Genomic DNA, 16,683 nt, shown 5'->3' with positions numbered 1-16,683 from the left:
GAGTCTGGTGCTGGAGGAAGTGAGCCACAACAAGCTCATGGCTCGTCCTCTGGTGCGGGTACAATTCCTGCTGGTGATTCAGGCAAGCAAATTATCACTTATCAAGATTATACGGCTGCCAAACTGATTGAGATGATCGAGGCCGATACAGATATTTTGTTGATGAAAAGGGGATGGTTAGAATCATTGTGAATGCGAAAGAGACTGAGGTTGGACAGTTTGTTGAGAAGTCACTGACACGAGAGCAGATTGCTATTCTGCTTGGTCTGAATGATAATGAATTAACCGTGTTGGACGCTGAGGAGGACATTGAGGTTGTGAACAATGATGAGATCTTAAATGATCCGACTGTTGAGATGAATACGGAGTTTATTTATGAGAATAAGGAAGTTGAGATTGAGGATATGACTACTGAGGAATACCCTGATCTGTTCCAACATGCCAATGTTGATCAGGGTGCTCCAATATTTACTGAGGAAACGGTCAAAGCAGCAGAAGATCATTTGGAAAAGACTTCCAAGGGAAAGGACGTTATTGATACAAGATTCGACTCAAAGATCGATCCGTCTATTGCTAATATTCAAATTTGGTTTGCTCATCAAGACAAGAGGGCTGGTAAGTTTACTAAAGCACATCGGTACGTTGATCATGAATTGAAGGTAGAGGCCATAGCATGTGCCAAAGTAAATTAGATGACATCTTTCAAGGCCGTGTCAAAAGTACAAGGTGATATCATTTCTTGGCTTTTTGATTCTGAGTTAAAAGTGTGTATTATCAAATAGGAGAAGGGCATTTAGTACTATGAAAGTATATCTGATGTCCTCTCATTACTAAGATGGGATGTACGTACTCTTACGCATCGTCCACTTATTAATCGTGGTGGGAATCACCAAGCAAGTTGGCTTCACCAACACTTGCTGTTCGAGGTGAACAACGGTTTTAAATATTTTAAACCACAAATTCCCATCCGCAAGCGTATCGATGAGATCGATCCAAGAACAGGTTGGAGAAAGCTGGTTCTTAAGGTAAAGCCGCCAAAGAACATGAAGCGATTGCCGGTGAAGACTCTGAATCAACACATGTATTTATCCTTCAACCGTTGGTATTACAAGAACAAGACTGGCGAGGTTGTTATTGTGCTGGGTAAAGGTTTAAAGACCGAGCTGATAAAGATCATTGATCAGATGTGGCTCATGAATTTGACAGAGACCGACAATGACGTGCTATTTAAGAACAAGATTTGGATAGAACGTCGTGAAGACTATGACCTGGCAATGCAATTTCAACGCATTGTTAGGGTGGGGTGTCATGAACATGGTATTCACAGTTCCGAAGATTGGCAGACAAGACACTTCAAGTAATTTAAAAGACAAAGAGCTCAAGACGAGGGGGTGTCTGTTAGTATACTGTTTTGCATCTCGAGTCTTTGAATTTATCAGATTGTATTTATCGTTTATTTATGTAATAAATATTAAGTTATTAAGGTAGTTTGTTAAGGGAGTCGTTTAGTTCATTAAGGATGTTTAACGAACTAGACTTAAGTTATATTCACTCCTAATTCGTTAAGAATGTTTAACGAATCAGGGGGTGTTTCGTTAATGTTTATTTCGTTAAAGTATTGTAACAAAGGCGGTGTCTGATTCGTTATGGAATGTTAACGAATCAAACCTGTCTTCTATATATAGTGGGAGTTTCCACTGTTAATTTAAGAATTGAGTTAAAGTTATCAAACCTCAGCCCAATTAGGATCTCAATATTCATCTTAATATTAATACATACACATATATATATATATACAATCTATAATAAAACATAACATTGATACATACAATCAATAGTATAATGAACTAGATCCATTTTAGTAATTATCTTATAAATCAGATCTGAGATCTGGTGTTTAAGGTATTCACAGATATGCATTAGGTTCAATTAGGCATAAAGCTTAGGTGGACATCACTTATGGACCTATGATGCATCTTATCTCTTGTCAAAGCGTTTTTTGGCTTTCTCCAGATCACCTCAATTTTACTTCAACCCCCCTAGTGCTTGATCAAAAGGTTTTTGACTTTTGCTATACAAACAAAAATTTTAAGCTTTAAGGTTGAATGTTGGAATTACATGTCGTCCGGTCTTACAAGCCTTACATTCAGGGTGTTTAGGACTTACTTCAATGCCCCTCCACTGTAGTTCAGCTTTTAATACAATTTATGACTTCAGATTATATAACATTATTAATATATATATATATATATATATATATATATATATATATATAAATTAGCAATAAATAAGAAACAAAATACTTTTTGTGATAAAGACACTAACGGTCTCATATATGAATGGGTAATTGCTTTTTTGTGTAGTTCCTATCATTCAAGAGATGTATCTAGAGACATGCATAAATCTTCAAAATGACTCTCCACAATTAGTTTAGCAGGTTTAGTTTATATCATGTCAAACTTTTACGCATCATGGAAAGCTACCATTCAAATTAATGACTGCTCAAAAGCCTTTTTAGCCTATTAACTTCACACGTTAGGCACACAAAATCAATTTATCTATCATTTTCCAAAGTTTGGATCAAATTTTCATTTAAAAACATTTTTAACTTCTGTAAAGCTTGAAACTGAATACTTATATCACTTCCCATGTAGAAAAAGAACCAAAAGCCAAAATTTTATATAACACATGCACACTCTTTTTGTGTGTTTGAATATAAAACACACGCACACTCTTTATGCATTTTTGAATTTTCTCCCCATAAATTTGTGCTAAAATTTTAACAGAAAGGAAAACTTTTATGTGAAAATTTAACCTAAAAAAGACTCAATCGTCGAAACGTAGCATTTTATGGAACCCTACAAGCACATTAAATCTAGTTGTTCCAACTGGTTTTTTAAATAAGTCCAACACATTATTATCAGTGTGAATTTGTTCAAGATGAATCAATATCCGGTCGTAACAGTCACGAATGAAATGAATTTTTATGTCAATGTGCTTGGTTTTAGAATGCTGAACAGGATTTTTAACAATAGCAATAGCAGCATCGTCATCACAAAACATAAGAGTGTCAAGAAATTCCAAACCGTAATCCAGCAATTGATGTTGTATCCACATAACCATGAGCAGTAGGAAGAAGCATCAGTGTACAGAGCCTCAGCTGTGGATGTGGACACCGTGTTTTGTTTCTTGCATTGCCATGAAATGAGCCTATCACCTAAGAATTGACATCCAGTAGACATAGATTTCCTGTCAATATCATCACCTCCATAATTACTGTCAGCAAAACCATATAAGTCATACTATGAGTTTTTAGGATACCAAAGACCTAGATTCGTTTGCCCTTTCAGATATCTAAAAATACGTTTAACAGCAATTAAGTTAAACAGTTTAGGATTAGCCTTTAAACGCGTGCATTGACAGACTTCAAACATTATGTCGGGGCGACTGGCAGTGTGATACATCAGGTATCCGATCATTGATCGATAGTACGTTTGATCTACGGATTTCCCTTCAATATTAGATGAAAGAAACAGTTCTCCATAGGAGTCGTCGCACTCTAAGAATCTTGGAATTCGAATTACGCCAACATGTCCTCGACATATTTCCCTTGATGTAGCAAAATTCATGTCGAACTCTGACGAACCTGTAACCCCATAAATGTCGTCATCTCCCCCGACGAACTCATCTCGAATCTCTTATTCATTACCTCAAATTCAAAACATAGAGCAGTACTGGTGGAACCGAAAATGTTACCGTCGACATAAATCTAAACTAAGATCAAATCTTTCCCAATTGTTTTAAGATACAACGTCTGATCGATGGTCCCTTGCTTATGCTCATGTTCCAGCAAATGAGCCGTCAAAGGGGCATACCATAGAGAGTTTTGTCTATTGTAGACGTGAGTAGGATGCTTTGATTCGGTAAAACCCGATGGTTGATCCACGTATATCTCCTCATTTACTTCCCCATACATAAATGTCGTCTTGACATCCATTTGATAAACCGTGAACCCCATGTAGGAAGCATATACCAAGAAACTCCGAATGACCTCAGGACGATCCACCTGAGCGTACACTTCAATATAGTCTAAACCTCCAACCTGACTAAAACCACTAACCACAATCCGAACTTTGTTTTGGACAATAACCCAGTATCATCTTGCCTGATGCGAAAGACCCAACTCGTATCTAATGCCTTCTTCCCGACGGGCAGCTCAACAGATCTCCAAACCTTGAGTTTCTCAAACTGATTCAACTCTTCATTTATAGCTTCCACCCAACTTGGTTTTTGCAATGCCATTTCAATGGACTTAGGTTCAATCAGAGAGATAAGCGGGAATACAAACAACTGTTGATGTGTCATATCTAAATTCTGGTTGAGATGCCTGATTCAAAGGGACCTAAGACATTCTCAATTCGATGATCCCGTTGACTTCTTGTCGGAACCGAATGATCCGGAACGGAACTGGTAGCCGGTAAATTTGTAAGATCTTCAAGTAGTTAAGAGAGAGGATTCCTCCATCCAGATGTCGTGGTACTATGCAAGTACGAGGTACTGGAAATGCACTTAGTTGGTATGACATCTGGAAATTTAGTGCTACCAAAAAATTGACGAATGGTACTCTCCCCCTCAGTTGACGAAACATCGGCCGCATGTGTCTCAGTTGTGTGAAATTCACATATTTCAGGAGACTTTTGTGAAGAATTAGTCTTAATAACATATTCCCTGTTGACTTGAAGACAACAGCTGAGTAATATCAGATGATTCCGACGGATCCATAGCCAGCACTGGAGACTTTTGAAAATTAGCAGAGATATCATCTTCTTCATCAACAGCATTCCAAATCCCAGCACCTGAGTTTTCTGCATCAACAACTGGAAATACATTAAATGGCTTAAACAGTTCAATATAACCAAATAACCAGTCAGGACCGACACGAGCATTGGTTTCATTTCCTCTAACCAGCGCACATCATAAGAATCCACGATATAATTCGTTGCCTTGTTATAAACTCTGTAGGCATTGCGACCAGCATATCCAACAAAGTAGCAATCATCAGCTTTAGCTCCCAACTTTGGAGTCAAATCGAGATTCAACAGAGTGTATGGATATCCAAAGGCTCGAAAGTGTGCTATAGAGGGCTTGTGACCATAAACACTCTCATAAGGAGTCTTCATATATGATTTATTGATCAACACCCGATTTTGAACGTAACATGATGTGTTGACCGCTTCACCCCAGTAGAACAGAGGTAGCTTCAAGTTACACAAAATGGTTCTAGCGGCCTCAACTATAGTTATGTTCCTTCTCTCAGCTACACCATTTTGTTACAGTGTACATGTTGAGCTGTATTGCCTAAGCACCCTTTTCGGCACAATGTGATTGAACGTTGAGTTCTTGAACTCCGTGCCATTGTCACATCGAACCCCTTTTAGCTTCAAGTTAAGTTGATTCTCCATAAACACCACAAAGCGCTTTATCAATTATGAAGTTTCACTCTTATTTGACAAGAAAATCACCCAAGTAAACTCGAGTAGTCATCAGTTATAACCAGACAGTATGAACTGCGAGAAAGACACAAAACATAACTAGACCAAACAAGTCCATATGAAGCAATTAAAAAACTGAGGAGATAGTATTGACCAAATTTGGCTTATGAGATTTACGATGATGTTTGCCTAAAGCACAAGCTATACATTTCTCAATTGTTGAAAAATATTTAAATGGCAAACAACGGACAATGTTGTTTTTAGCAAGATAGTTTAAAGTTTTAACATTCGCATGACCAAGGCGACGATGCCAAAGCATGGCATTATGTTCTAAAACTTTTGAAAATAAACATGTGTTTTCATATGGAACAGTTTTATTCATGTCGATGACGTAAGCATTATCTTTTCTTTGTGATCGAACAAAAACCCAATCTTCTGGTATGATGATACCATCTTTTAAAATTAGACATTCTTTATTTGTGAAATGTGTTGAAAAACCTTCGTCACAGATCTGCGAGACATTGAGCAGACTGTGTTTTAATTCCCAAAAAAATTAACATTCTCAAATTTATTAACACCATTACTTACAGTACCCTTCTATGTGATCTTTCCTTTTTCTCCTCCCGCAAAGGAAACATACCCTCCATTAAATATCTGAATTTCGTGCAGTTGAGAGATGTCTCATATCATGTTCTTGCAACAGCCACTATAAACATAACAAGGGCTGATGATATTCCTCCATAGTTGTTCCTGCACGAAGTGCGAGATTAGTTAGTTATTGGTACCTAGTCCATACTAGTGATGGGTAAGCCTTCTATGCATTTTACAGGATTCCATGATATGTCTTCCTGATTATTTAAGATCGAGCAGGAAGATTTTGATGAATTGGACAACGAAGATTGGACAACCATTTATAGTCAGGTTTTAAAATTTGTGACTATTGTAAAAATTTGACTTTATCTCCAATTTACGGAGGGAAGTCATGTGGGACTTTGGTTTCCAGATTGATTTTGATCTAGAGGCTGGATTTTTTCTCGGGATGGAAATCGAGCTTCCATCACGCTTTTGAAACATGGCACATAGTCTGATCATTGTCAGAGGGATTTGACGTGTAATACTTTGATTTATTAGAATTAAATTTATTGAAGGTACCACGAGGCATATTCCCCTGAGTATGTCCGTAGTATTGGACATAAGGATGGTGTGGGCGATTTCTAGCAATGTGACCAGAAATGCCACAGTTAAAACATGTTTGACTTTTAACATAAAAATCATTGTGGTCAACCCCTGGTCTTGACCTATTGGGTGAGCCAGTTTGTACCACTTTGGACTTATCATTTGATTTATTGCCATTATGAACACACGAGCTTCCTTCTTTAACAAACATAGGTGATAAATGTTTATTCAAATTTTTGATTTTATCAAAATTATTTTAAACCACACCACCTGTTTTAAAAGTTTTAGAAGAATCAACCACACAATTATCTTTGCTCTTAAAAACAGAGCCCACACAAACAATAGTAGCAATAGAATCCATAGCAGGAAAATTTAAATAAACATTAAAATTAATGTCTTTATTATTCAAAACATGTAAATCATCCTCCTCATCAGTCCAATCCTCTATTATTACTTCATCTGCACGTGAAGAAAACACATTAATATCGTTCACTCTCAATGTTGGTTTAGTATATTTGACTGAGCCATGAACAGTTTTGCCATTTGCAGTCGGCTTGCCGTACTACATGAATGGTTCCTTGCTTCCTCTTCTTTTAAAAGAGGAAGCCCAGTGTAATATACCCAATACCCTCACCCTTTTTCTCTTTCCATTATAATTGTTTCTCAATCAACAATAGCATTAGAGACATCCAACTTCTTAAAATTGAATTCAGCTTTTTTAAATTTACTGGTTAAATTCGCAATCTCCAACTTAGAAGCGTCTAACTCGGCGGTTAGCTCATCAATGTTTTGTTTTGCATCTAAGTGGTGACAACATTTTACGTTAAAATATGTTTGAAGTTTCAAGAAATCCTTTTGTTGTGCCTCTAGTTTATCTTTTTTTAAAGCCTTTTCAAGTTTCTTAAGGGTGAAATTTTCATGGTTTATGCCCTCTATTTCTCTAATCAGATTACTATTGTGAGCTCTATATAAATCTACCTTATTAAAGCAAAATTGAGAACACAATTCAGATTTACCTCAGATGAGTTGGAAGAAGTAGAGGTCATGAAAGCAAACTGAAGACCCTTTACTTGCTCCTCTGCATTGTTCTCTTCTTCAGTAGAACCAATTTGAGCAAGGTTCGCATCTTGATTGTTTATATTGAGTGCTACCATCTGGTCATTCCAGTCGAACATCTAAGCCACCAATCCCTGCTCATTCTCTCTAGCACCAACTGCATTTTCTCCTCTAACCCCACTTACCGAAACCAGCGCCCTTTCCCTGTTCACCTCGTTAGCAGGATTCAGGCATTCATGAGCAAAGTGACCCGACTCGTGACAGTTATAACACCTTAGTGTCACTTTATTGAATCCCACTTTCTTGTTAGCTGGAAAATTCAGGTTTTTCTACCTGTTTTCTTGGTAAACTTCTTTGCTCTAAACACTACCATTGCTATTTGCCAAGAGATATTCATTTCCTCCACATCATCAGGATGAATTTTACCCAACTCAGCAACTACAGCTTGTTGAACTAGATCTCCAGCAAGAAAAGAATTATAGCAATTCATAAAACCTGCCATTAAGGCAATGTTTTTTGAGACTCCTTTCAAATAGAAGGAACTTGAGTGGGAGATTGACTGGATAACCCAACATCTGGTTGAGGGTTAGTTGTTGGAGCAAGTTGTTGAAAGAACACAGGAGCAGGCTGTGGTGATGGCTGAGTAAATTGACCTTTAGAGAACTTAAACATTGAGAAGTTGTTATAAGGTTGTTGTGGCTAATCATATGACCCTGAGAGGATTTGAACATAGAAAAATTATCTTGTGATTTGAGAGCGTTATTAGAAGCAACATTGTAGCCAGCCGCATTGTAGAAGTTAACTTGGTTTATGGCACATTGCTTATCATCAATGTCACAGGATTTAATGATTTCCATCACTTCTGACAAAGTTAATCTAGCAAGGTCCTTAGCCTTTTTAATTACTACAACATTGATGTCCCAACTTTGTGGCAGTGAGTTGACCAGCTTGTTGTTTGTTTCAATAGAAGTCATATTGATGTTTGAAGATCTCATTTCAATTACTAAAGTAACAAATCTTTAAGGCAGTGTTTCCAAAGCCTCCCCTAAAACATGATTGAACATATTGAACTTTTGTCACAAAAGATCCTGTCAACTCTTCATATCCTCATTTCCCCCATACACCACAATAAAGACTTCCCATAATGCTTTAGCAGACTGTAGTTCTCTAAATCCATGAGAAATTTTAGTTGAAACTGCCATTGTTAAAGTAGCAAGGGCCTTCTTATCTTCTTCAGTCTTCTCAAAATCAGCGACGCAATACATTTCGATGGGCTTTACAACTACTTCATCACTATTCTCTCTCTGGTAAAAGTTAGGCTAAGGACCCCTGACAATGCTTCTCCAAATATTCGCATCCTTCGTCTTCACATACTTCTAGAACTTGAACATCCACTGAGCAAACCCCTCATGAGACAGTAGATGGGGTACATGAGTAGTAGTTCCCATGATGGAATCCAACTCTTGATACAAAGTAGCATTTGATGATGTGTTACTTAATTGGTCCATCCAAAACTATAGTCCAAGTAACAAATCCAAGATATAGTCCAATAACTAAGGCCCAAAGAGACCAGGCCCAATTCCAACAAAAACCCGAAAATCCAATAACAGAGAACCCAACAGAGATGAGCCCGAGAACCCTGAAGTTGAGCCAAGAACACTTGAACAAAGAACAAAGTAGCCTAGAACACAGATATAAACCCGAGAACACACTTATAAACCCGAGAATGATATATCTTGACTGAAAACGTATTATCATTACCGATAACTCTTGTTAAGTTACCAGAGAATGATCAAAGACTGCCGAAATACTGAAATATGGCCGAGAACGATTAGGTGATGCCAAAAACTTTGGAATATGGTCGAGATCCTTGGCTGACAACCAAGAACAATCAACTGATGCCGAGAACACTGGAATATGGCCGAGAACGATCAAACCATTGACTTAGTATACTTGGGAAACAAAACAAATCCCGAGAATTCAGGGATTTGAGTTTAAACCAAAGATTAAGTCAAATATATCCCAAAACTATCTCAACTAACCCCGATGAACATGAAGATTACACAGTTCTTGATTTACAAGAATTTTACAAAGAACATTAACCAATAACACACTCATGAATCAATATTTTCACCAACACCGAGCCTAGAATAGGTCTATAGGCTCATATACCAATTGTAAGTCCCAATGAAGGATCTTTCAATGTGATATCACTTAAACCCAATGTTAGGAGGAATCTAACATTGATTTGATTCAATATAATATGACCCCGAACACAATAAATACACGCAGAATGTCTTCAATACACGTTATATTCAACATCGGGTGCTTAAGCCCTTAACAGTGATTACAATACGAATGATAAACAACATTTTTGTCTCTCATAGTCTACGAATGAACGACCCGCTCAAACGACCTAGTTACATGTTATATATAGCGCACCATCAACCCTAAGCCCAAACCCATAATATAAGCCCATCGAAATCAAAATATTTCGGTGTTACAAGTTAGCACAAAACCGAACCCACAAAGATTAAGTGTAAACCATTAAGTGTTGTGATGTGCTGTGCGCGTGCGTCTTAAAATTATAAGAGGTTGGATGATTTGGCTTTGCACAAGATCGTGTTTTAAATTTATAAAAGTGATTTCTACAAAGACTAAACACACACAAAACAGGCAAGTGTACCTGTCATATATGTAAAATAGTATTGGTAAGAACCAAGTATCGATCCGTGGATACAAAGGTTTCTAATAATGAAAAGTTGTTTTACTTCAATCGGAGGATTTAAATATTTTGGGGTTGATTTTTAAACTTTTTATAAATTATAAATACTTATATATATATAATATATAGGTGACCGAGAACAAGGATTCTAAACGAGTTGTTCAATTATGCGAAGGCTACCATCTAAGATCAAGAATCCACTCCATTTTAGCATTGATAATTAATATGTAGACATGTGATAAACTTTCCGTAGCAATATATGATAGATAGCTCCTTAAGCCTTATGTGAGCATCTTCGGCACTAAGGAGATGGTATGCGCATTTTAAAGTCCACCCTATCCTAATGTCATACCATCTCAATGATGTCGATTTGAGTTGGCAAGTACTTTGGTAAAGTGGAAAGATTAGGATTGACTTTGATTTCTCAAATACCAATTCTAACAACTTCGGGTGATTGTAGTTCATCACACAACCTCCCCTTGGTTGATTTATGTAGGTTATAATTACACATTCCGTTAACATATGGTTTCTTTAACTAATTTGATATCCTAAAAAAAGCCATTTTCGGATTACCAAGGTTTAGAAAAATCCACCGTAACTTATATCTCATCATTTCTAAGTACAATATAAGGATCCATGTTTCGATAATGTATCAAAGTATTTCTATCTTTCAAGAACATGAATCGATCATGAACGATTGCCAAAGATATTGACAACCACCAACTTCGATTTAGTGATTTAAGATGGTGAAACATTTCTCATCAAATGATAATTGTAATATAACCATGTACTTTACTAGACTACATCACATGTCTTGGTTAATTATCAAGTAAAACAAAGCTTCTTCAAAGATTTTAGATGGTAAAAGGAGTTTAGCTCATAATGAGCATAGTGATTAACATTAAGATGATTGATAATAACAAATACATGATTAAACTTGGAACAATCTAAACAATTGTAGATGAATCCTTCTTCTTAATGATGGTAATGATGGTTGATGATGATGATTAGTGGTGATGACCTCCAAACCTTCAAACTCTTCACTAGATCTTCAAAGTGAGTGTTAGTGTGTGTTTTTATAAATGAAAACCGGAGGGAATTCTTTTCAAGGCACACCCTTCAAATGGCACAAGAGCCACTATTTATAGGCAATTTGGAAAGTGAGGCACGTCCCCTTGCTTAATGAGCACGGCCTCGTGTATTTTTATGACATGTGCCAGATTTGTTTTGTCTTTTCTGTGACGTGGCCACGGCCCCGTGGTTGGTAGGCACAGCCCGGTGATTTTTAGTGACATGTGCTAAATTCTTCTTTGTCTTTTCTGTGTTCCCGTCCACGGCCCCGTGCATGATGAACACGACCCCGTGCTTTTGCTTCCAGATTTTGTCTTTTCTTGTTTCAGAAGCATGGGGCGTGTTTATTGAGGCATTGGGACCTGCTTTTTTGTTTTCTTGTGTTTTCTTCTGTTTTTCTTCGTCTTTTTGTTTGTTTGTTTGTTTGAGGCTTGGTTTCACCTGAAATTATGTTTTATTATGATAAGTAGTCTTTTATTCTATGTTATTGAATAGAAATTGTAGTTTTTAGAGATTATTTGATGCTGAAAAGATGTATATTTATATGTACATCAAACATCCCCACACTTGAACATTGCTTGTCCTCAAGCAATCCTCTTATAAATATCCTCTAAATACAGCAAATTCAGATCATAGCTACCCCTTAAGTGAGCTTCAAGAAGACGAAACAAAATAACCAATCTATATGTTAGTGATAAAAGAGAGAACTTTTGTTTTTATGAGTTTCCGTTTATGCAAAAAGTCACGTTCTCACAATTTTCACTCATACTCGGTTTTATATCATATCATACATGTGATGTAAGTATGTGAACACTCTTAGCCAAAATGCAACATGTGATAAATAAGCTTGTAACAAGTTCAAATCCTCACCTTTTGAAGGGTTGCATAGATCAGAAGGTAAAAATTGTTTTGGTTTAGTGTGAGTCGGAATTGGTATTTTGTGGTGGTTCAAGGGTTAATGGTAAATACAACTTCCACTGTTTGTTGGGAGTTTTAAGATGTCTTCGATGGTTAGCTCCTTTTTCTCCGAGAGTTTTTTTTATTTTTTTTTAAATACCTAATGACTCTTGTAAGGTCAGATCGTCAAGACCAGTTTTATCAAGGATGTGGGTCAATTCTTCCTTAATCCTGTTCTAAATATAACTTCCAACTCTAATGGATAGTTCGGCTTTGAGCCTAATAGCCCCCACCCTCATTAGTTCGGTATATTCATGCTTAGACTGAGTTTGACTTTTTCTACATCTTCCTTCGTGGGACCAGTTTCCGCAACCTAAACACCATTCATATCTTTTTGCTCTTCTCTTCATTGCGTTTTTGGAAATTCCATAGAATGGTGGCCTTTGTTCGTTTTGGCGCCACTTTTTCCTCACCTCATTGCTAAAGAGAAAGATTCTCTCCCTAAGTTATGGAGGCAACCTAGGTTTTGTAAAGTGTATGCAGCAAAGGAAATTGAAATCGAAATAATGCATTTCCAGTTCTTTAGGGTCTGCCAGTAAAAGACCAGTGTTGTATTTTACCGGTGAAAATGGATAAAGTGATCGGTTTTGGGTTTTGTAATTTTGGTAATGGGTTTGATGGAATTGTGTAAATATTACCTTCTTCCTTATACACTTTTCGTGCGGTCTTGAAATGAATAATTGCGACAAGTTCTAAATCACATGAAACATATGACTCACTCAAAGCTTCCAAAAAAATATTTATACGACATGAGGTTTATCTCACAGTAACGGAGGAATTGGGTATTAACGCCATATTTTGCATAAATTTATCCTCAATATTACAAAACTTTTTCTTACTTTTTACCTTTTAAATGATTGGTTATTTGCAAAAACTTTTCTTGGATTTCTTTTTAGGTTTAGAATAATCTTTATCTGCTGCAAAAATATTTGTTTTAGAGAATTTTTTAATAATTAGTTGGACAAACAATTGGTCAAGTAATTCCCCTCCACACACTTGAATCTCACATTGTCCTCAATGTGACAAGATTCATGAAAATATAAAAGTTCTAATTTATGAAGAGTTACTTCCCTACGGGTTAACGAAATTTCGACAGAGCGTCCCCTGTTTTTCGTCCGTTTTCCTGTTTTTGTACCTGTATAAAATAAAACTACAAACATCCACAAACAACCAAGCATAAACTGCTAAAATTTGGGTATGCAATCATCCATTGCCTTTTCGGGCTAAATTAGTACCTAGCATAATGCCTTTAGCACTCATGGCCATACTAGTATCCAAACCAACACAAACACAAACAAACAAGTACGATGAAAATTAAATTGTTCAACCACAAATAATAATAAGTTCATGAAATACTACCAACCCATGCCCGTGCCCATGCCCAATCTACCTGTGCCGTCAGTCATCAGTTACCCGTGTCCGGGTCAAACGGTCCCCACTGCCTGTCCATGCGATAGCCCAATCGCTCAATCTCTTGCCTCGTTGCTTCATACTCGGCAGCTCTCTTTGCATCGGAGGCGGCCATTTGCTCGTTGATCCTGTCAAACGAGGTGGTAATGTTAGTTGAGAATTGATCGATCAGTCCATAAATACCCTCCAAAGAGTATCGGTTATCATGTGATGAACTGGGGCCGTCCCCTGATGAAGATGGGCCTCCTGTCTGATGGTAGGTTCGGCGGCGGTGTTGTCTGGGCGGTGATTGTCGTCTCTCATGCACATCCTGTATCATCATCTTTGACGGGTCTTCTGGGTCCAAAATCTGATTGTACTTGTCACAAAATCTCCACACACCCGGGCTGATTTGCTGAACCATCTGCATGCTCTCACAGTAATCAAGGTTGAGAGTTACCGAGTCTGGGCTTGGGGTTCCTTCTGTGTCTGCACCATAGGCTCTGTAGAGGTTGTAGATCCAGGGACCACCAAAGATCAGTGTATTTCCTTGGGCAGTGGCATTTGACATGAAAAGATTGCAGAATAGCATAGTGATATTGCATGGTATTTTGTTTTTCGTGCAGTACAATGCCCAAAGGTCCTTTAGGTTAACAATCCCTTCGCTCTGTCCTCGAGCTGTGACGGTATGACTCAGCAAACGGTGGATGTACCTCATCAGCGGGTCACGTAGTGCTGTACTCATTGAAACGCTCGGTATATACCTTGCCGTTCCACAACTCAACTGTTCCCCAGCTTCTTCCCTTATGGCACCTGCTTCAGCTTCATCATCTTCACCCTCATCTGTAAAGGTTGTTTTAGCCTCATACCAGATGTTCGTGTCAGTTTCCTCGGCTGTGTAGATACCCAAATCAATTCCCAGTTGAGTGACAGAAGTTGTATACCAAACACCCCCACATCGGAACTCTATTTCCTTGGTATCCCACATGTCAAACCTTTTCTTCTTCAGGTTGAATGAGGCTAGAAACTCCACGGTCCTGGGACGATGTTTTGATAGCGGTGCCATTGGTTAACTAGTCTGAGGGTTTCTTCGCATGCATGGAAGTGAGCTTCAGGATATCTATTATTGAGATAGGTTAATCTTTCGTTTGTCGAACGGTCCTTAGTCTTCCAGTTTCCGAAGAACAGGAATGCATGAAACTCATAAAATTAGTCAAAACTCATGAAAAATTTCCAATTTGCTGAAACAGAGAGCAAAGCACAGCGGCGTACTTTCAGAAGCACGGCCCCGTGGTGCTGCTTCTGGTTCAGTTTTCTTTGAAGTTTGACTTTTCGTTGACCACGACTCATGTTGTTTTGGCACGGCTCGTGTTTGTAATACCGATTTCTAACTTACTTAGATTCGAACCCTCATTTCTAACCGGTTATATCAACTGGGTTTAATGGTTTGTCGAGTATTTTTTCTAACACCCAAAACCCGAATTGTTTCGTTCAATTAATTCCTAACCATCAAACATTCAACAATCTATTCATCATAATCAACCATAATAACCCATACCCTTTTCGGGTTTTAACCCGATTTGGTCGATTTGAACAATTTTAGGGTTAATCTAAACCTAGAATGACGAATCTTAGTAATGAAATTGTTAAATTAACATACCTTAGGTTTAGGATTGAAGATTAGATGAAGAAATTTGCAAAAAATGGTTGAAGGTCAGCGGTTCTCAGTTTAGAATGCAGTGAAATTAGGGTGGGAAGTGAAATTAAGGTCGGCGGTTCTCGGTTTAGAATGCGGTTCTCGGTTTAGAATGCAGTTAAAACTTGTAACTGCCCTGACACCAAAAACACGGTCCCGTGCTTTTGAAGCACGGTACCGTGCTGCTTAATGCACGGTACAGTACTGTTTTGTTTATTTTGTCGAGCAGGTTTGCTTTTTAACTGGTTTTTATTTTCTGGTTATTTTGACATGATAATTAAACATCCTAGATTTCATTAAAAATATAAAACTAAAGACATACTTAAAGATAGATGAAATGAAAAGTACAACAACAATTTTCGGGTCTTAACACATAGTACTAGCAGGAACAACTTCAACACGAAAAAAAGTCAGAACTTCATCGAACACCACCCCCGAACAAGTCCTGGATGGGTGGTGGTGCTCGTTTGGCTTCCAAAAGTTCGTCAAGCTTTTTGTTGAGCGTGACGAGTTCTCGGTTGAGAAAGTTAAGTTTGGAAGTCACATCTTTGTGGTGGCCATCCACAACATGGAAGTTACCGAACCTAAGCAGGTCGACTTTGTTAATCAACTCGACCACTCGAGCCTCGGTTTGCATGTTGCTCTCAACTTGGTCTCTTACGATGCATTGGAGTCTCATGATTTGTTCCTCAAGGAAGGAAGTTTCATGTTGTTTCCCCTTCTTCACTGGCTTCCATTCAACCCGTTTTCCTTCCATTTGGTTAGTTTTTGTTTGGTGTGAATGGAATAGTGAATTTATGTATGCATCATATATAGACTGGAAAGTTGAACACGGCACCGTGTTTATCGGAGCACGGCCCCGTGCTTCTAGAAGAATAAATATTTCTGAGTCAGAGAATTGTACGGAGTCAGCGCGTATCATGCTGAAAATTCTGGGTGACCACGGCCTCGTGCTTAGGAAGGCACGGCCCGTGATTTTTTTCACGGTGTATTTTTTTTTAGTTTTCAACATGATTCACGATCCGGAATTTTTAGAATGACGTTTATTGCAATAATTTGGAAGTTTGGTCATCTAAAAATTACTTTTCATTAAATAAAGATCCTAGAACAGTTATGGGATA

Source organism: Bidens hawaiensis, unplaced genomic scaffold (assembly GCF_021521415.1).
Source record: "Bidens hawaiensis isolate Kalapana, Puna unplaced genomic scaffold, B.hawaiensis_p1.1 tig00037321_1, whole genome shotgun sequence".
NCBI lineage: Eukaryota > Viridiplantae > Streptophyta > Magnoliopsida > Asterales > Asteraceae > Bidens > Bidens hawaiensis.
This window is presented reverse-complemented; position numbering follows the sequence as displayed.